This window comes from Theropithecus gelada, chromosome 6 (genome assembly GCF_003255815.1).
Source record: "Theropithecus gelada isolate Dixy chromosome 6, Tgel_1.0, whole genome shotgun sequence".
Lineage (NCBI taxonomy): Eukaryota > Metazoa > Chordata > Mammalia > Primates > Cercopithecidae > Theropithecus > Theropithecus gelada.
In genome coordinates, this window is record NC_037673.1 from 71,339,927 (window position 1) to 71,361,063 (window position 21,137).

General features: G+C 37.8%; 1 pseudogene; it reads left to right on the top strand.

The window, feature by feature from the left end:
• The first annotated feature begins 2,945 nt into the window (after positions 1-2,945).
• LOC112627020 overlaps positions 2,946-21,137 on the top strand; it is a 59,065-nt pseudogene continuing 40,873 nt past the window's right edge.

The window sequence follows — 21,137 nt, forward strand, 5'->3', positions numbered from 1 at the left end:
ATATGGCAATAGGACATGCTGAAATGAGCGGGGCTAGGCAGCAGGTTTCTTCAGTCCTCAGAATTTTTACTGACATGGTGAGAGCCACATTAGAGAGAAAGAGAAATAACTGTGTGAAGCGGTTGCTGCTGAGTAGTAAGAAAGAGCCACTGTGTGCTTATTACTGCCTCTGAGCTTGATTATTACAGGCTGGGAAGAGGTGTAGGAAGTGGGAGCAAGAAGAGAAAATAACTTCACTATTTCCAAAGATGTATTGTTTTATAATGCACATTGAAATGGAAATGGATAACAGTAGAGATATGGTTTTATCCAACTGTAGGAATTATTTTCATAAATAAGAGAATGAACAAAATTTCAAAATACGTTTGGCCAATAGAGTTCCCCTGAAATTTGAGAACCCTTATCTGGTGGACATTTGCCACATGATTACTAAATTTAGTGGCATACTTTTTTTTTTTTTTTTTGTGAGACGGAGTCTCGCTCTGTCACCCAGGTGGAGTGCAGTGGTGCGATCTTGGCTCACTGCAACCTCTGCCTCCCGGGTTCAAGCGATTCTCCAGCCTTGGTCTCTTGAGTAGCTGGGACTACAGGCATGCATAGTGGCATACTCTTTTAATAGAAACATTTGTTTTCCTAGAAACTAGGGCCAAGCATGGTGGCTTATGGTCGTAATCCTAGCACTTTGGGAGGCACAGGCAGAAGGATTGCTAGAGCACGAAGGTTGAGACTGTAGTGAGCTGTGATTGCAGCACTGCACTCCAGACTGGATGACAGAGCGAGACCTGACTCAAGAAGAGGAAAAAAAAAAAAAAAAAAAAAAAAGGAAGGAAGGAAGAAAAAAAGAAAGAAACTAGCTGTTTTCCTGATGTCTTAAATAGGGGCATTTTGATTTTATCTACTGCTATATACTGATTTTTCTCTTCTAAATAAATAGTAGGCAGTCATTAAAGTACCACTATCAAAAAAGTGTTGATGCCAAAGATATCATTATTTTATTAGAATGGAGAATTCTGGGGCCGGGCACGGTGGCTCAAGCCTGTAATCCCAGCACTTTGGGAGGCCGAGACGGGTGGATCAGGAGGTCAGGAGATTGAGACCATCCTGGCTAACACGGTGAAACCCCATCTCTACCAAAAAATACAAAAAACTAGCCGGGCGAAGTGGCGGGCGCCTGTAGTCCCAGCTACTCGGGAGGCTGAGGCAGGAGAATGGCGTGAACCCCGGAGGCAGAGCTTGCAGTGAGCTGAGATCTGGCCACTACACTCCAGCCTGGGTGACAGAGCGAGACTCCGTCTCAAAAAAAAAAAAAAAAAAAAAAAAAAAGAATGGAGAATTCTGGATTGTGAATAATACTGATATGTATATTTTTCTTATAGGGCTTGCTCGCCCTTCCCTCCCCTCCCCTCCCCTCCCCTTCCCTTTTTTTTTTCCTCTTACCAAAGACTCACTTAAAACTCTGCCAATACAGTACTGTTTCGAGCTGCTCTTGCTATGACATAGAGGATATAATGTGAAGTCAAGTCAGGGGAAGGTTATACCTACTTACAAGGGTCATTCTTTGAAAAACACTTGGGTTTTTACTCTTTTATACCGTAACACATTAACATTTAATACCTATTGTAGTTATTTAACCTAATAACAGTACCAAATATATAATGGATCTTTCTCCCGTAGGAGGAACATAGAATAATAATGCTTTAATTTTGTATGTCTCTGTTCTCTAATGGCAGGCTGTCATTTTCTATAATTTACCAGAGATTATGAACAATGTGTGTAGGCTGAGTGTAGTTGCTTAGTAACCACTTTTTAAAACTTTCTTAAATGTAATTGCCTCTCTGCCAGGGAAACATTGATTCAACAAATTTGCATTGAACCACTTCCTAAGCAACTCAACATATTAAATATCCCTGTGCTTTTTATTTCAAATTATTTGCCTTTTAAATTCTGTTAAGGTAAGCCACCTTTGTTATGATCATTGTTTCTCTTTGAACAAAGTGAGACTTCCAAATGATTATCTGTACATTGTCATATTCCCTACTGTTTTTCTGTATCTCTGTTCTTATTGCTTTTTTAGAGTTGAGGATAGAAACTTGCAAAAAATCATGAAAATCCCCAGTTTCTCTCTGAATAATTCTAAATGCTTTCAAATACCACCAGTCTGGGGTTTGTTTAAACCTGTATATCAAAATTTGCATCATATGAATGTTCTCTTGGCTTCTGTCTCTGATTTCACCTCTTTCTGTCAATCAAGCATCTATATTGCTCTTAAGAAAATGTGAACTGCATGAGGACACCTTACCCATAACTTCACTTTTTATGGTTGTGTCTACCCATGCACACTGACTTGCAGGGGGAAAGGGTTAAAAGGCAAACTTCAGTGGAATGTCTATTGTTGATATTTCAAATCATTAATTGCTTTGCCATTTCAAGGCCAACTTGTATAGCTGCCCACATTTTCTCGTTTGGCAGAAAGTTCTGTTGATATAGGAATAGTTCACAGCAGATAACAAAGTTGACTTCCTCTTTGATTCTAAGTTTGAGGTAAGTGTAAGATAGAAGAGACCAGAAATAGGTTTGAGGAACTGAAAAGCATGTTTGTATTTCTGTCCCCAATCCCCAGACTTAGTAAATGACCTCCAAGCTAGAGGAGAGGAGATTTTAGAGAAAGAAAAAAAGGAAATGAGAAGCAATGTAATGATCACACTCTCTGAACTCCACCTATATACCTGTCTCCACCCTATAAAATCTTCCTTAAGTCTTAGAATCTTAGAGAGGAAAGTCCCAGGTACGATCTAGAACAACAGCAAGATGGAGAGAAAAGCCCTGCTCCATGCCAGCTTAGCAAAATGGGAGGTGGTATATATGAAAAAAAGTGAACCAGATAAAACACCCTCTCCTCAGCTTTTCCCATGGATCTGGAATCCAATTTTTCCTGGGGATCCAGCATGAGGACACAGAAGTTGTCTAAGAGTAGTAGCCGGAAAGCCTCCCAGGAGGTCACCCATTGGTCTGAGAAGGTCTTCACTCAAAGAATGCTGCATGCACTTCTAGTCATGGTCCAGACAGAGTGTGGAACTGAATCCAGAGGACTGGCAGCACCAGAAGGCAAAGAAGAGCCTGTGGCCAAGAGCTCTGAGCCCTGCTCAAGGTCCAATATACCACTTGAACCAAGAGGGCAGGCAAGTTATATCAGTAGTAGACACTAGCAGAGACAGGACCTTAGAGCCTTAGAGTAGCTACGTATATTCTACCAAGGCTACAATGCTCCCAAAGGCTTCCCTAGGACTCAGAAACTGCCCTGGGAAGAAGGATGAAGGAAGACAGAACATTCAGCTCACTAAAATTTAAGCTGGTAAGTGACTTAATTACAAGTCAGAATTGATTGAGATGAGAATCACTGCTGGACTGAGAAATCTCAAAAGTACTTGTTTTAAGTCATCTGCCATTAGAAAGTCCACAGAAACAACTCTGAGTTATACGAATAAAGCAATTGAAGATGTTTGCACTGTTTAATTCATACCTGTGTGGGTCAGCCTGGTTGTGTCTCAAGACAGGAGGGGTTGGGGGGTGTGCATGGGAGGGTACAGAGGAGCTGGTAAGTCTGACTGTATTGGAGTATATATCCTATATGGGTCAGTCTGGTGATAGGATCAAGAATAGGCTACCTGGACACAGGCAGCTGTGGTTTGAATCCCGGCTCTATCAATTACCAGTTTTGTGTTTTAGGGCAAATTCTTCAATCTGCTGAATCTGACTTTCCTCATCTGTAGAAATATGATAATATTCAACTCCATATGGTTGTGAGGTTTTGAGATAATATACATTAAATATTTGGCACATAGTGCCTAGAATATAATGACAATGTATCATATCCTTGACCTCCAGTGCTCTTCCCTCCTCCCCACCCCTACCAGCTCCTTCTACCTGCCTATATGCAGGAAAGAAGTCTCTGAGTGGGTAGAACTGTATCTTATTCACTTCTGTTTTCATAGTGTCTGGCACGTAGTAGGTTCCCAATAAATAGTTGTTGAGTGAATAAGTTGGGGTGGAACTCTAGGAGGACAGCTGGGAGTATTAAAGCAGGTTCTACATGTGAGGTAAGTCCCAGATGTAAGGATAAAGCTTAGTGGAGTGAACAGAAGAGTAGGTAGTTACAAATGCTAGGCTTCAGGCAAGCAGGTTTTGATCAGGGTGAGATAAACAGAACACAATTACACATACACCTATTTACAATAGAGAAGGAACAGAAATCTATGGTCTGTATACACAAAAAAACCCTGCGCTATAAAGGAATACCTTTATAGACCACTGGTTGTGTTTTCCAACAGTGTGGTATACATTTGTGGGGAAGTGCCCATGTGTATGTTAGTGTGTATTTCTGAATGTGTATAAAATACTTGGCCTAGATTTTTCAATCTTACCTGAGTTCTTTGATCAACCTTTCTATCATCTATCTTATGCAAACTGAGTTTTTTCTGTATTAAAAATGTAAATAGAATTTAACTACATCACAAGGTCAGTATTAATGCTTTATGATTCTCTAAGAGCTTGTGAAGATGAAGAAAGTGTTAAACGATTTGAATTTGAAATTTCAAGATCACTGTAGGTTTTTAGAATACAATAAACCCTTAGACCTGGCTCGTTTATAAAATGAGTAACAGACTTGACCTTGGAATAAGAGCAAACTCTTAAAGATAATGGGATTAGGACATAGTATGCCTTTCCTCTTTTTTTTCTTTTCTATTTTTTTAAAATAAGAAACTTTTAAAATCTCATGTTTATAGTTTTTATTATTTTTATCATAACTGCTTAGCATGATGGCTAATGGTTTTCTGAAGGAAGAATTTTGTATTTCTAATTTTTGAAGAGATTTACTGTCTTCAACATGGTAAATGATGCTGTTTAATTCTGTTTTCCTTGAAACTCTTCATTTGATTTCATAGTTTTAGGTATAAAAGGAATGTCCTACATACAAAATTATCTTCCTTAATATTATGACATTCTCATCAAGCTGTTCATAAGCAGATTTAGCAGAGAAAAATTAGATGTTAGACCAGCAAATGACTATTAGGTACTTATTTCTGTGCAGAATGATTTACTAAATCACATATGCTCTGAATTAAAATGTATACACACACCGTTCCTGTGATTGGTGTGATCATGTTTTTCACTTCTGAGGCAAGTTAATTTTCTATCAATTTGTGTTACATATTTGCAAAAAAAAAATCACAAAATGTTCTTATTAGGATTTTAAGCTTTGAAACTATGGCTTCTTTTTCTTTCTAATAAACAACATGAAATTAGATTTGAGTGGACTATTGCTTTTCATTTTTAAGAACAAAATGACCGATTTGTTACTATGACTACCTAATGTCATAGGTAGGTTGTGACTATCTAGGTCAGTGGCATGGGTGGTAAGAAGAATTTGCCAAGACAGTTTTAGGTTAGGAAAGGAAAACTTATTAGAGAAGATATGAAAATACATTGTAAGGGTGCAACAAACAGGTCAGCAAGAAAGGAGCTGACTGCAAGGAGAAAAAGGCTTGCTGGGGATTTTATAGAATGGCGCTATGCTGTGTGCTGAAGAGGGCTTTGTACTAATAATGCCAGTGTTGCAGTGAGCTAACTTGGATTTTTCTGTCAGCCGAGGGGCTGGTGATAAGTCGGGCACAGGAAGATTGTGAGTTATTTGCACAGGAGGGCTATGTGTCCTGGATCATGAAGAAAGGCAGACTCATAGCTTATCTGCTTTCTCCTTTTGCTTTGCCCTGTTCCCACCAGCCTAACGCCTTTTCCCTAAATAGAACTCCACACCTAATACTGGTCAGAATTTAATTGTTAAATCCCAGGATGGCACACAAATTGGTATTCAGTTTTGATGGAGTCATTGGCTCCAGTTTCAGCTACACAGGGGACCCAGCAAAATTCAGCAGAAATTATCATCTAACAGTAGCTCATTCTTTTTTAGTGGAATCTCTTAAAAGATTTTCATCAGCTAGATGATATTTTCAATATTAGCCACTAGCAGAACTGTTCTGCTAGTAAGTACAGTTCTGCTATGTGCATAGCTGAACTATGTTCTGCTAGTAAATACAGAGTCCAGTTTTTGAGTTTATGTATGTCTGAATCCAAAAGACCATATTCTTTTCTTAAGGCTACTTTAGGAAATAGCTGGTATAGGCAGTTCCACTTCAGGCTAGGATGTGAAAAGTTGTGGATGGCTTTTTCTCCCATGGTAACACCATGAAAAATCCAGACAACATACAACTTACATGTACCTGTGGGATTTTTGAAGACTGTTGGATGTAGATAAGCCTTTACAAAGTGATTACAAGAAAGAAAAGTCCTTCATAAGTGAGCAGTATGCTGTGGCAACTTCTGGGTGGAAACATTGGATCTTAATACAGGCAGGAGGAGGAGAAAGTGCCAAAACTCAAGAGACTTGACTGATTTCAACAGAAGCACTGGTGAAGGAATGGCAAGTAAAAGTCAATTTACCACTGCATGTTCTCACTCATACGTGGGAGTTGATCAATGAGAACACATGGACACAGGGAGGGGACCATCACACACACCAGGGCCTGTCATGAGATGGGGGGCTAAGGGAGGGATAGCATTAGGAGAACTATCTAATATAGATGACGAGTTGATGGGTGCAGCAAACCACCATGGCGCATATATATACCTATGTAACAAACCTGCACGTTCTGCACATGTACCCCAGAACTTAAAGTATAATAATTTAAAAAGTCAATTTACCCCAAGTTAAATAAATACACAAAAATTTATAAACTGATAAGAAGAAAGATGAATAAAAAGTCCTAAAGGTTGCCACAGGGGGGAAAAAGATGTAGCACATACAGATGAGAATTATGACTGACTTAACACAGGAAACAATGCAAGGTAAAAAGATAATGGAATGACATATTTAAAACACTACAAAAAACACTTTTCGATCTATAATTTCAATATGTAAAAATATTCTTCAAACATAAAGGCAAAATGAAGACATTTTCAGAAAAATGAAAGCTGAGAGAATATTTCACCTATAGATCTTCACTATAAGAACTGCCTAAAGCAAGTTTTCAGTTGAAGAGCACTGGTATCAGTAGAAAGCTTGGATCTACAATAATAAGTGAGGAGTGCCATAAAAATAAAACAAGTAATAAATACACAACAATTTAAAAACTTACCTTAGTTTTCAAAAGACATTTGACTAAGACAAAATTAGCATAAATACATAATAAATATATCAAAAAGAGAGGAAGTGATAAATAGAAATATACATACTGTCACAAGTTCTTAATGCTATATGTGAAGAGATGTAATATTAATTCCATGTAAACTGTGATAAGTATGCATACAGCAACAACTAGAAATAAACCAAAGAGATACAGGCAAAAAGTCAAAAAAGGGCATAACACTGAATACTAGAAATTATTTGAATATAAAGTAAACATTCCTACCTAAACTATAAAGAATTTAAAAATTGATACATGTATTAAAGAAAAAGTTACTTTTCTATTTTTTAAAATATTGCAAATTAATTGTCAAATGAAGAGGCAATCAATAATCAAGTAGTTGAAAATGTAGGGCAAAAGTATTATAGAAGTGTGTCAGCAAATTAATTTACATTAAGTTCTTTTCCTAAATTTTCTAAAGACTAAGTCTTTGAGACCATTTGTCAGTCTTTAAAAAATTTGTTTAAAACTCTATTCAGGTAAAATGTAAATAAAATAAAAACAAACTCTTAAAATTGCATGTGTTAAATGTGCAGTTTGATGAGCTTTTACAGATATATATATATACTACCACAATTAAAATATAGAATGCATCTACCACCAAAAAAAAAAAAAAGAAAAAAACCTCCTCTTTTTCCTTTGGAGTCAGTCCCCACCCAACCTTGCAACTGTAGATCTACATCCTTTCTCAATAGGTTTGATTCTCCTTTTAAAAATTTGGTATAAATCAAAGAATGGTGTATTTACTCTTTTTTTCTGAATTCTTTCATTCAGCACAATGTTTTGAGATTCATAGACATTTTTACGCTTGTATGTACTTCATTTCTTTTTATTGTTGAGTAGTATTCTATGATATGAACATACCACTTATTTATATCAATTCACCTATTTATGGATATTTGGGTTGTTTCCTGTTTGGGGATCTTGTGGATGAAGCTGCAAAGAACATTCATATACAAGTCATTTTGTGGACAAATGTTTTCACTATTTAAAGGTAAAATACCTAGGACTGAAATGTCTGGGTTGTATGGTAAATGTATGTTTTTGTATAAAAACTATCAAACTATTTCATTGTATATTTCTTTAAATTTGCATTTCCCTGGTGACATCTTTTCATATTGGTCATTCAAGTATCTTCTTTTGTGATGTGCCTCTTTAAATATTTTGCCCATCTTTCCTTGATTTATATCTCTTCTAACTTTTGAGTTGTGACAGTTTTCATATATTCTGCACATAAATCCTTTGTCAGATATATATGTATTACTCATATTTTCTTTCAATTTTTGCTGTTTTTTTTTAACATTTTCATAATGGTATCTTTTGAAGAGAAGTTTTTTCTTCTGATGAACTTCCATGTGTTATTTCTTTCTTTTATTGTTTGTGCCTATTGAATCCTAAGAAGGCTTTGGTTACTCAAAGTGGCAAGGATGTTTTTCCTATGCTCTCTCCTAGATGTTTTATAGTTTTAGCTTTTGTGTTTAGCAGTATCATTTATTATGAATTAATTTTTAGTATGATGAGAAGTAAGGATTGAGGTTCTTCTTCCCCAGCCCCCAGTTGCATTGCAAGTTGTTCCAGAACTATTTCTTTATTCCATTCCACTGATCTATATGTCTATGCTTAAACCAGCTCCACTCTGTCTTTATTCTTGTAGATTTATAGAAAGTTTTGAAATTAGGTGCCCTAAGTCCTTTAACTTTGTTTTTCTTTTAAAAAATGGACTATTCTATATATTTTGCATTTTTAAATAATTTTAGGGCTCACCTCAATTTCTAGAAAAAATCCTGCTGGAATTTTGAATTGCATTGAATCTACAGATAGATTTGATTTGGGCATTTTTTGATCTTACACACATTTTGATAGATTAATCCCTAAACACCTAATGATTTTTTTCCTAGTATAATGGCATTGGATTTTTAATTTCAATTTCCAATTTTTAATTCCTAGAAGAGAGAAATACAATTCATTGTTACACAGTGACTATTATCCTATGATCTTGCTGAGTTAACAAGTTAGTTCTACTGACTTTTGTTGTAGATTCTGAAGGATTTTCTACATACATGTATACCTCATTTGTGCTTTGCAGATATATATATATATATATATATATATATATATATATATTTTTTTTTTTTTTTTAACTAAAGGTTTGTGGCAACCCTGCATTAAACAAGTGCATCGATACCATTTTTCCAACAGCCTGTGCTCCCTTAGTGCCTCTGTGTCACATCTTGGTAATTCTTGCAATATTTCAAACTTTATTATTATTATACCTGTTATGATGATCTGTCATCAGTGATCTTTTTAAAGTTTTAACTTTAATTTTTGTGGGTACATAGTAGGTGTATATATTTATGGGGTACATGAGATATTTTGATACAGGCATGCAATGCATAATAATCACATCATATAAAATGAGATATCCATCCCCTCAAGCATTTATCCTTTGAATTACAAATCCAATTATACTCTTTTAGTTATTGTAACATGGACAATTAAATTATTATTCACTATTGTCACTCTGCTGTGCTATTAAATAGTAGGTCTTATTCATTCTAAGCATGTTTTTGGTGCCATTAACCATCCCCATTTCTCCCCCTCCCCACTACCCTTCCTAGCCCCAGATCATTGTACTGTCTATCTCCATGAGTTCAATTGCTTTAATTTTTAGCTCCCACAAATGAGTGTGAACGTGTAAGTTTATCTTCCTGTGCTTAGTTTATTTTACTTAACATAATGACCTCCAGTTCCATCCACGTTGTTGCAAATAACAGGAACTCATTCTTTTTTGGGCTGAATAGTAGTACTCTATTGTGTATATGTATCACATTTTCCTTATCCTTTCATCTGTTGATGGAACTTGGGTTGCTTCCAAATCTTAGCTAGTGTAAACAGCGCTGCAACAGACATAGGAGTGCAGAGATCTCTTCCATATACTGATTTCCTTTCTTTTCAGTATATACCCAGAAGTAGGATTGCTGGATCATATGGTAACTCAATTTTTAGTTTTTTGAGGAAGCTGCAAACTCTTCTTCATCGTGGTTGTACTAATTTACATTCCCACCAACAATGTACAAGGATTTCCTGTTCTCCACATCTTCACCAGCATTTGTTACATAATGCTGTCTTTTGCATATAAGCCATTTTAACTGGGGTGAGATAACATGTCATTGTAGTTTTGATTTGCATTTCTCTGATGATCCATGATGTTGAGTACCTTTTCATATGCCTGTTTGCCATTTGTATGTCTTCTTTTGAAAAGTGTCTATTCAGATCTTTAGTTTATTTTAACATCAGATTATTACATTTTTTTCCCTAGAGAGTTGTTTGAGCACCTTACATTCTAGGTATTAATCCCTTGTCAAATGGACAGTTTGCAAAATTTCCTCCCATTCTGTGTGTTGTCTCTTTATTTTGTTGATTGTTTCCTTTGCTGTACAGAAGCTTTTTAACTGGATATGATCCCATTTATCAATTTTTGCTTTTGTTGCCTGTGCTTGTGGAACATTACTCAAAAAGTATTTTCCCAGATCAATGTCCTGGAGAGATTTTCCCAGTGTTTTCTTGTAGCAGTTTCATAGTTTGAGGTCTTTGACTTAACTCTTTAATCCTTTTTTTTTTATTTATTTATTTATTTATTTATTTATTTATTTATTTATTTATGAGACAGTCTTGCTCTGTCACCCAGGCTGGAGGGCAGTGGCGTGATATTGGCTAACTGCAGCCTCCGCCTCCCAGATTCAAGCCGATTCTCCTGCCTCAGCCTCCTGAGTAGCTGGGACTACAGGTGCCCACCACCACGCCTGGCTAATTTTTTATATTTTTAGTAGAGACGGGGTTTCACTGTGTTAGCCAGGATGGCCTCGATTTCCTGACCTTGTGATCCACCCACCTCGGCCTCCCAAAGTGCTGGGATTATAGGCGTGAGTCACTGCGCCCGGCCATCTTTAATCCATTTTGATTTGATTTTTTTAAGGTGAGAGGGACCTAGTTTCTTTCTTCTGCATATGGATATCCAGTTTTTCCTGCACCATTTGTTGAAGAGATATTCCTCTCCCCATTGTTTGTTCTTGGCATTTTTGTCAAAAATGAGTTCACTGTAAATGTTTGGTTTTATTTCTGGGTTCTCTTTTCTGTTCCATTGGTCTATGTGTCTGTTTATATGCCAGTATCATGTTGCTTTTGTTACCATAGCTCTGTATTATTATTTGAAGTCAGGTAACATGATTCTTCCAGTTTTGTTCCTTTTGCTCAGGATGGCTTTGGTTATTCTGGGTCTTTTGTGGTTCCTAAAGTTTAGAATTATTTTTCCTGTTTCTGTGAAGGATGTCATTGATATTTTGGTGGGGATTGCACTGAGACTGTAGATTGCTTTGGGTAGTATGAACATTTTAAGAATATTGATTCTTCTAATCCATTAGCATGAAATATCTTTCCATTTTTTTTGTGTCCTCTTCAATTTCTTGCATCTGGGTTTTATAGTTGTTATTGTAGAAGTCTTTCACTTATTTGCCTTAGTTAATTCCTTGGAATCTTATTTTATTTGCAGCTATTACAAATGTGATTGTTTTCTTGATTTCTTTTCCTAATTGTTCACTGTTGGCATATAGAAATGCTACTCATTTTTGTATGTTGATTTTGTATCCTGCAACTTTACTGATTTTTAATTAGTTCTAATAATTCTTTGGTGAATTCTTTAGGTTTTTCCAAATATAAGATCGAATCATCTGCAAACAAGGATAATTTGACTTCTTCCTTTCCAGTGTGGATACCCTTTATTTCTTTCTCTTGTCTGATTGCTCTAGCTAGGATTCCCAGTCCTACGTTGAATAACAGTGGCAGAAGTGGGCATCCTTGACTTATTCCAGGTCTTACTGGAAAAGCTTTTGGTTTCTCCCATTCAGCATGATAGTAGCTGTGGGTCTGTTGTATATGGCTTTTTGTGTTGAGGAATGTTCCTTATATGCCCAGTTTTTTGAGGGTTTTCATCAAGAAAACATGTTGAATTTTATCAAATGACTGTTCTGTGTCAATTGAAATAATCATATGGTTTTTGTCCTTCATTCTGTTGATATTAATGATCACTTTGGTTGATTTGTGTATGTTGAACCATCCTTGCATCCCAGGGATAAATCCCACTTGGTCATGATGAATGACCTTTTTAATGTGTTCATGAATTTGGTTTGCTAGTTTCCTGTTGAGGATCTTTGCATCAAAGTTCTTCAGGGATATTGGGCTATGTTGTCTTTTTTTCTTATGTGTCTTTGGTTTTGGTATCAAGGTAATACTCAGCTCATAGAATGAGTTTGGAAGTATTTTCTCTTCCTCTAATTTTTGAGATGGTTTGAGTAGAATCGGTATTAGTTCTTCTTTAAATGTTTGGTAGAATTCAGAAGTGAAACCATTGGGTCCCAACTTTTCTCTGTGGGGAGACCTTTTATTATGGCTTCAATCTTGTTACTTGTTATTGGTCTTTCAGGTTTTGGATTTCCTTTTTTTTTTTTTTTGAGACAGAGTCTCACTCTGTCGCCCAGGCTGGAGTGCAGTGGCCGGATCTCAGCTCACTGCAAGCTCCGCCTCCCGGGTTCACGCCATTCTCCTGCCTCAGCCTCCTGAGTAGCTGGGACTACAGGCGCCCGCCACCATGCCCGGCTAGTTTTTTGTATTTTTTAGTAGAGACGGGGTTTCACTGTGTTAGCCAGGATGGTCTCGATCTCCTGACCTCGTGATCCGCCCGTCTCGGCCTCCCAAAGTGCTGGGATTACAGGCTTAAGCCACCGTGCCTGGCCATCAGGTTTTGGATTTCTTCATAGTTCACTCTTGGTAGGTCGTATGTGTCTAGGAATTTATTTTTTCTGTTCCCAATTTTTGGCACGTAGTTGCTCATAGTAGTCTCTAATGATCCTTTGAATTTCTGTGGTAACACTTGTAACGTCTTCTTTTTCATCCCTGATTTTATTTATTTGTGTTTTCTCTCTTTTTTTTAGTCTGGCTAAAGGTTTGTCAATTTTGTTTATCTTTCCAAAGAACCAATTTTTCTTTTCATTGATCGTTTGTATCATTATTTTGTTTCAATTTTATTTCTTCCCTGATTTTTATAATTTTTTTCTACTAATTTTGGCTTTGGTTTGCTCTTGATCTGATTTTTTTCTATGTTTGCTAAAGGGAAAATAGCAATTTATTGACTGAGCCCATAAAACTAAGGATATAAGAGTCACTTACATTGCATCGATGAAGTTATTATCTATCATTTGAATGAATCCAGATTAAATAATTAGGATCTTGATATCTCTCAACTTCTGTCTCTTGCCTCTTCACACGTGAGGGCATTTGCTTTCTGAAAGTTTAAAGTCTGTGGAAGAAAAACCAAAACATTCTCTTCAGAATAATCTGAAGGTGCTCATAAATTATTTTAAAGTGGGCTCTGGGAAGTCCTAGCCAGAACAATCGAGTAAGAGAAAGAAGTAAATAGAAACCAAATAGGAAAATAAGAAGTTTAACTATCTCTCTTTATTGATGTGGGAAAGAGAGTTTCTGGAGCGCCAGATGAGTTGGTCTCCCCTGTGTGAGACACCCTTGGGGAGCCATGGGCAGCCTCTGAGGAGAAAGCTCTCCTTATTGCCTTCATGTCTTTATGCCCCAAAGCATCACCACTCCCCGGCATTCCGCAGGTTGCTCAGGGAAATAACACTCCCTTGAAGCACTGGAGTATAATCATACATCTTGGCTCCTCAAAACCCTCTCCCACCCATTTCAGTCCCGATAAGTTAAAGATCTTAAGTAGTTTAGAAACACGCCTTTGCTCAAGAAAATTCACAGAAACCGCCACTGCTCTACATCTTATTGAATGACCCACTAGTTCTCCTTCACTGATTAATCCTTTTCCTCATCCCTTCCTACCCCTCCCATTTGCCCTAAGAACAAAGAGCTTGTAAACAAATAAATTAGGCTGAACCGAAGAGCTCTGGGCCTTAAGCAAGCCTCCAACTCTCTGGTCCCCTGGACCCACCTTTTAAACTCTTTTTGTGTCTCTTTCTCCTTTGTCTCCACTGGACTCGGGTTACCCGCCGGGTGGTGTAGGGCTGGTTTCCTTAACGGTTGATGATATTATTCTATACCTAGAAAATCCTAAGGACTCTGTCAAAAGGCTCCTGGAACTGACAAATGAGTTCAGGAAAGTTTTGGGATACAAAATCAACATACAAAAATCAGTTGCAGTTCTATACACCAGTAATATTCAAGCTGAGAATCAAATGAAGAACACAATCCCACTTACAATAGCCACACACAAACAATACCTGTTAGGTTGGTGCAAAAGTAATTGTGGTTTTTGCCATTTTTAAAGTAATGGCAAAAGCTGCAATTACTTTTGCACCAAACTAATAGGAATGTATATGACAAAGAAGGTGAAAGATTGCTGCAGTGAGAACTACAGAATACTGCTAAAAATATCATAAATGACACAAACAAATGGCAAAACATGTTGTGCTGTGACAGATTGGAAGAATCAGTATCATTAAAGTGGCCATAGTGCCCAAAGCAATCTGTAGATTCAATGCTATTCCGAGTCAACTACCAATGACATTTTTCACAGAACTAGAAAAAAGCTATTCTAAAATTTATATGGAACCATAAAAGAGCCTAAATAACCAAAGCAATCCTAAGCAAAAAGAACAAAGCTGGAGGGATCACATTACCTGACTTCAAACTATATTATAAGGCCACAGTAACCAAAACAAAAGCACATAGACAACTGGAACAGAATAGAGAATGCAGAAATAAAACCACACACCTACAGCCATCTTTTCTTTGACAAAGCTGACAGAAGTAAGCAATGGGGAAAGGACTCCCTCTTCAATAAATGGTGCTGGGATAGCTGGCTAGCCATATGCAGAAGACTGAAACTGAACCCCTACCTTTCACTATACATAAAAATTAACTCATGATGGATTAAAGATTTAAAAGTAAGACTTCAAACTATAAGAATCTTAGAAGAAAACTTAGGAAACACCATTCTGGACATTGGCCTTGGCAGAGAGCAGACAACCTACAGAATGGGAGAAAATATTCACAAACTATGCATCTGACAAAGGTATAATGTCCAGAATCTGCAAGGAACATAGACAAATTAACAAGTAAAAACAAATAACCCCATTAAAAAGTAGACAAGAAACATGAACGTGAACAGGGACTTCTCAAAAGAAGACATATAAGTGGCTAACAAACATAAAAAAATGCTCAACATCATCAGAGACATTCAAATAAAAACACTATGATATAGTATATCCCACCAATCAGTATAGCTATTATTAAAAAGGCAAAAAACAACACATGCCGGTGAGGCTATGGAGAAAAGGAAATGCTGATACACTGTTGATTGGAATGTAAATTAGTTCAGCCACTGTGGAAAGCAGTTTGGAGATTGCTCAAAGAACTTAAAACAGAACTACCATTCAACTCAGCAATCCCATTACTGGGTATATATCCAAAGGAAAATAAATAATTCTACGAAAAAGACACATGCACTCATATATTCAGCACAGCACTATCCACAATAGCAAATACATGGAATCAACCTAGGTGCCCATCAGTGGTGGACTGGATAAAGAAAACATGGTACATACACACCATAGAATACCACACAGCCATAAAAAGAATAAAATTATGTCCTTTCCAGCAACACGGATGCAGCTGGATGCCATTATCCTAAGTGAATTAATGTAGGAACAGAAAACCAAATACTGCATGTTCTCACTTATAAGTGAGAGCTAAACATTGGGTACTCACGGACATAAAGTCGGGAACAATAGACACTGAGGACTACTAGAAGGGGTAGAGAGACAGGAGGGCAAGTATAGAAAAACTACCTATTGGGTACTATGCTCACTATCCACACCCCAAACCTCAGCATCATGCAGTATACCTGTGTAAGAAACCTGTACATGTATTTTCTGAACCTAAAATGAAAGTTGAAATTAATTTTAAAAACAGAGTGGGATTGAGTAATTTTTATTTACTTCCATCTCTCATAGAACTTGTATACATTTTGTCTATTACATCATAAATAAGTTCCCATTACTTGAAGCAACATGATCATTTCCCAGTTCGTGATATCTGAAAGAACCTACTTACATCTAAAATTAGCATCCAGAATAAAATTACTAATTTCAGACTCCTTCCTCTGACAAGGAACTTCATGCACTTTATATACTTCTGCTCTCCTTTCTTTGCCCCAGCCATTCCCTTAACCACCATTGTTCATTTAACATGAGGCTACAGGCCTGTCTTGCTGGTGGAAAGAACTGAACTAGTCATCAGTTGTATTGGGAAGACAGCTTGGGTTTAGATAGAAATTATGTGGACCTGATGCCATTTGCCTAGAACCTACATTGAAGCCCAGGTAACTTTAGAAAAAACATAACGATTTAATGTGGAGAATTTTGGAATGAGAAAAAATACATCTAAAATACAGATCAGGAAAGAGCTGAATGTCCTTTAGCCTATTAAGGCAGGGAGATTATTCGGCAAATAGTAAAATAAAATGAGCCTTCCACAAACCAGGGCATTTTTCATGCAGTCTGAACCAGCTGGACTTCACGAGGAAAAAAAAAAAAATTCCCTTGCAGTGGCAAATTCTTGCCTTTGGGTATTTTCAGGACTAGCTACTTACTGCTGGAGAAGATGGAACTGTGGCTGAGGCATCCTGTACTCATCCTTTCTCTGCCCTTTCTTAGAGGACTAATCTTCCCAAGATGAAAGACATCTTTATCCATCCCTCTGCTTCTTCTCATGTTGCACAGTGGTATCCAAATCTCAGTAGACACAGAAAGAGAAGATATGTGATAATAGGAGTAGGGTGTGGCACAAAACTGGTTCTTGTTGATCAGAATAATTTCCATGCTGTGCGATGGTGGTACAGTGCAGTGCTTGGCTTCAGGAATCACGAAACAGGGAGCATATCTAACACTATTGGTGTGAACTCAGGCATCATCTGTTACCTGGTGTGGATTCCAAAGTATTTACTATTTTGGTCCTTGGTCAGGGAGGACCAACAGCTTTCTCAGATGTTTACAGGCAGAAAGAGTGTTGCCAGGGGAAACTGGTAAATGTTTAATGACAAGGTCTTTGAACAAAGAAAAAGCCTTGATATATAGCATTTGCCAACTTCTCCCAGTATGGCTGATTTCAAGCTACCAAGGTGATGTCCCTGAACTTGGGCTTGGGAAAAGATACGCTTACCCTGCTGAGGTGATGGGTGCACCAAAATCTCAGAAATTACCACTAAAGAACTTATTCATGTAACACAAAAACCACCTGTTCCCCAAAAACTGTTGAAATAAAAAAAACTAAAGAGGATCCATTTTACCAAATATCATATAACATTTCTACCATACAAAGACAACAAATACAATCTAAAGACCGCAGAGATAATAGTAAATTTTTGTAAAATTAGAAAGTGATGAGTTTTGAGAATTTATTACCTTTGCTTTGAATATTGGAAATGTAGAGGTAAATATCTTGTTACTTGCAAATAATCTGATTATCCACATGGAACAATTAAGGGGTTTCTTTGGCAGTTTTTCCTCCCTTGTGGCTTTTCCACATGGCCTTTTTACGTTCAGCTGCTCTGGTTCAGAAGGGTTTGTATGCAGTGGCTTGGCTTCAGATTTTGTTGTTTTGCTCAACTATTTGGTTCTGACTCGCTTTGTGACATTAATTGCCTGAGATATTTTTAAAGACTGACGTTCTGATAGTGAAACATTTACCAAACAAGATTTTGTGTCCAAATATCATTTTGAGGAGATTAAATGTCACTCTTCCCTGCTGTTTTCCATAGCCCCAACCTATATTTTTCTGTTGATTTATTCGCTGAGTAAGTTTGTTTACTAAGATATCTTTAAGATACATGAAGCTTTCAATTTTCAATAAGTGACAAATATAAATGTGAGGCATATTCAACTTTCTGTTTATTATATAAAGGAAGCAGCTTATAACTAGCCATGTAACTTTGAATCTGTCCATTATTTCATTTTATGCAAAATAATTTTAGTGTAATATTCTATACATGGTTATAGTTTCTTGTTTTATAAAAGATATGAGAAACAACATAAATGTTTCATTGAATGATTCATGGTTATGATTTATTGGATAAAGAGACACAGTAAAGGGCAAAGAAGTTTCTTATAGAAAAACTGAGCCTGGTTTTCTCTTATCTTTTCATCTATATTTCCTACCTTATTCAGAAATAATATAAAACTAAGATTTTAAAATAAGTTCTATGCTTTTCCAAACCACTGCTTGTCCAGTGCCACTGCATCCATCCATCCATCCATCCATCCATCCATCCATCCATCCATCCATCCATTCATCCATCCATCCGCTTAATAAATCGTACCTAATATGTACCAGGCCTCTATCTCCTGCAGTGAAAAGCTGACATAGCCAAGGGGTAGACACAGAGCTTGATAGAATCACAGATCCCCAGAGACAGAAATTTTCTGCTGAGATAGACTTGTTACATCTGTTATATTCCTTTTCCCTGACTGGGCAACCTGGGTCCCTGAAACAAGGATAAGGACATCCGGGTAGATATTCCTGCAGAATCTGGCTCTGTGGTGTACCATGAAGCCTGAAAGCTGCAGGGGCTACATCCATGACCCTATTGAGAGCTGGTACTTCCCCATGCATGGAGATGCTATGGGCTGGTACTTCCCCATGCATGGAGATGCTATGGGGGTCCCTCCCAGCATGGGAGCAAGTATTCAGAGGTGTGCCAGAATAATTTCTTCAAAGTAAAAGTAACCTTGCTGCATTCTGCATCACTACTACAAAGAAGTAGGCAGATTGGCTGATAGCCTTTTGGATTCTGAGGCAACAGATTTCACACCAAGAAAAAATTCTCCAGCACATGTGATGAGTGACATGGAAAGCTACTGGCTTTGAGTGGGAGTAGAGCAGCAGGTCCAGACTGCTATGCAAGCAACCCTACCACTGAAGAGTTGGAGGTATTGGTGGTGGGAAAAGATTCATTGTAAAGTTTACACAAAACTCCAGAGGGAGAATCGCAGCACTGGCCCTGGGGTTCTGGAGCAAGGCTCTGCCATCTGCAGCAGAGACTTATACACTTTCTGGGAAACAGCTCCTGGCATGTTACTGGGCTCCTGTAGAAAAGCAACAATTGAGCATGGGACACTGAATGACCACATCCTGGACTTGCCTATTATAAGCTGGATCTATCAGAGCACCTGAGGAATGCAGTCAGGAAGGCTGGCAGCATTCAAAAGGTAGAACAGTCCATCTGGGATTATGTCTGAGTAGGGCCGGAGCTATGATAACGTTAATTAGCAGATCAGTCCAGATCTCCCCATGTGGTCCTCCATGGGTGCGTCAGTGTCACTCATGTCGATGGTCATATAAAGGGTCCCATGTGACCAGCAGGAGAAGGAAAAAACTCATGCTTGGTTTATAGATGGCCTACCTTGGTATGTGGGAATAGGGTCGAAAAGGACATCAGTTGCATTAGAGCCACATCCAGAAGTGGCCTTGAAAGATGGTGTAGAAGAAGAGTCTTCTCCGTGGGAGGGCTGTGAGCAGTACATCTGGTTATCTACTTTGCTTGGAAGGAGAAGTGACCTGATGTGAGAATATATTCAGATTTCTAGGCAGTGGCCAATAGCCTTGCCATCTGTTCAGGAGCCTAGGAAGAAAGGATTGGAAGATCAGAGACAAGGATGTCTGGGGAGAAACATGTGGACCAACATATGGGAGTCAGTCAAAGTGTGAAGATTTCTGTAGCCACGTTAATGCCCCATAGAAAGCATCTTCTATGGAAGAGGCCCTGGTTAACCAAGTAGACAGATAACGTGGGTTAGCCACCCTTTGTCACTCTGGAACTGGCACAATGGGCACATGAACGGACTGGCCTCGGAGACAGAAATGGAGCCTACACATGTGCCCTGCAGGTCGGACTCCCACTGACCAAACCTGTTGTAACTCCTGCCATCAGGAGGAGTTTCCTGCGTCTAGAAACTATCAAAAATGCATTCCCTGCAGTAAGTTCTCTCCTGGAGGGAGTTCTGAGTCACACCCTTCCCTGGCTGCCACTTATGGGGGATTCAGTGAAGGTGAGAATGGAAAGAAAGAGAAGATCACTTTTTTACCTATTTTTTATAACACATTTACTTCAACTGCCATGTCCACATGCATCAGTTCATCTCCAATGCTTTTTTTTTTTCATTTTAAAAGACTCAATTTGAGCTTTTCTTATGCTAAATAGGTAGTCAGTATTATGTAGTTTTATTATTCTTAAAAGTTAACTGTTATGCAATTTGATCCTGATGTTAGTTGTAAGGGATTCCTATGCATTGGGTACTTACAGTGTTCTGGGCACTGTATCGATGTGGCAAAGCTATTACTTTTAATAACTATTCACAATAAACCTGTGGCTGAGGCACAACTCTCCCCTATTTTATCAATGAGGAAACTGAAGCTCAAAGAAGATAGTGAATATTTCCGGAATCACAGAGTTAGAAGTGTTATCACTGAAACTGGGGTCTACCCTGCTGACTTTCCAGCATTATCATTGGCCAAGGCTGAAGCTTATTTTCCTAGTGAAGATAAAACATCTAAGAATCCAGTATGAAATGAAGCCTCAAACTCATATCTCCAGAATCCATACTAGGTAACGTGATGGCAGGTGAATAACTTGGAGAGAGAAAAGATTTTTCTGAGAGAGGTTATGGTACAAATTCACAGCCTAGAATTTATACCATAAACAGTAAGGCTCCAAGACAGAGAGAAAAGTTAGGTTAGTTTCTAGGCTGAGGGAGGGGCTTAGAGAGAACTTAGAGAGGGAAATAAGACAGTGAGTCATTGGTGAGGGTCCCTGAGAAAAGG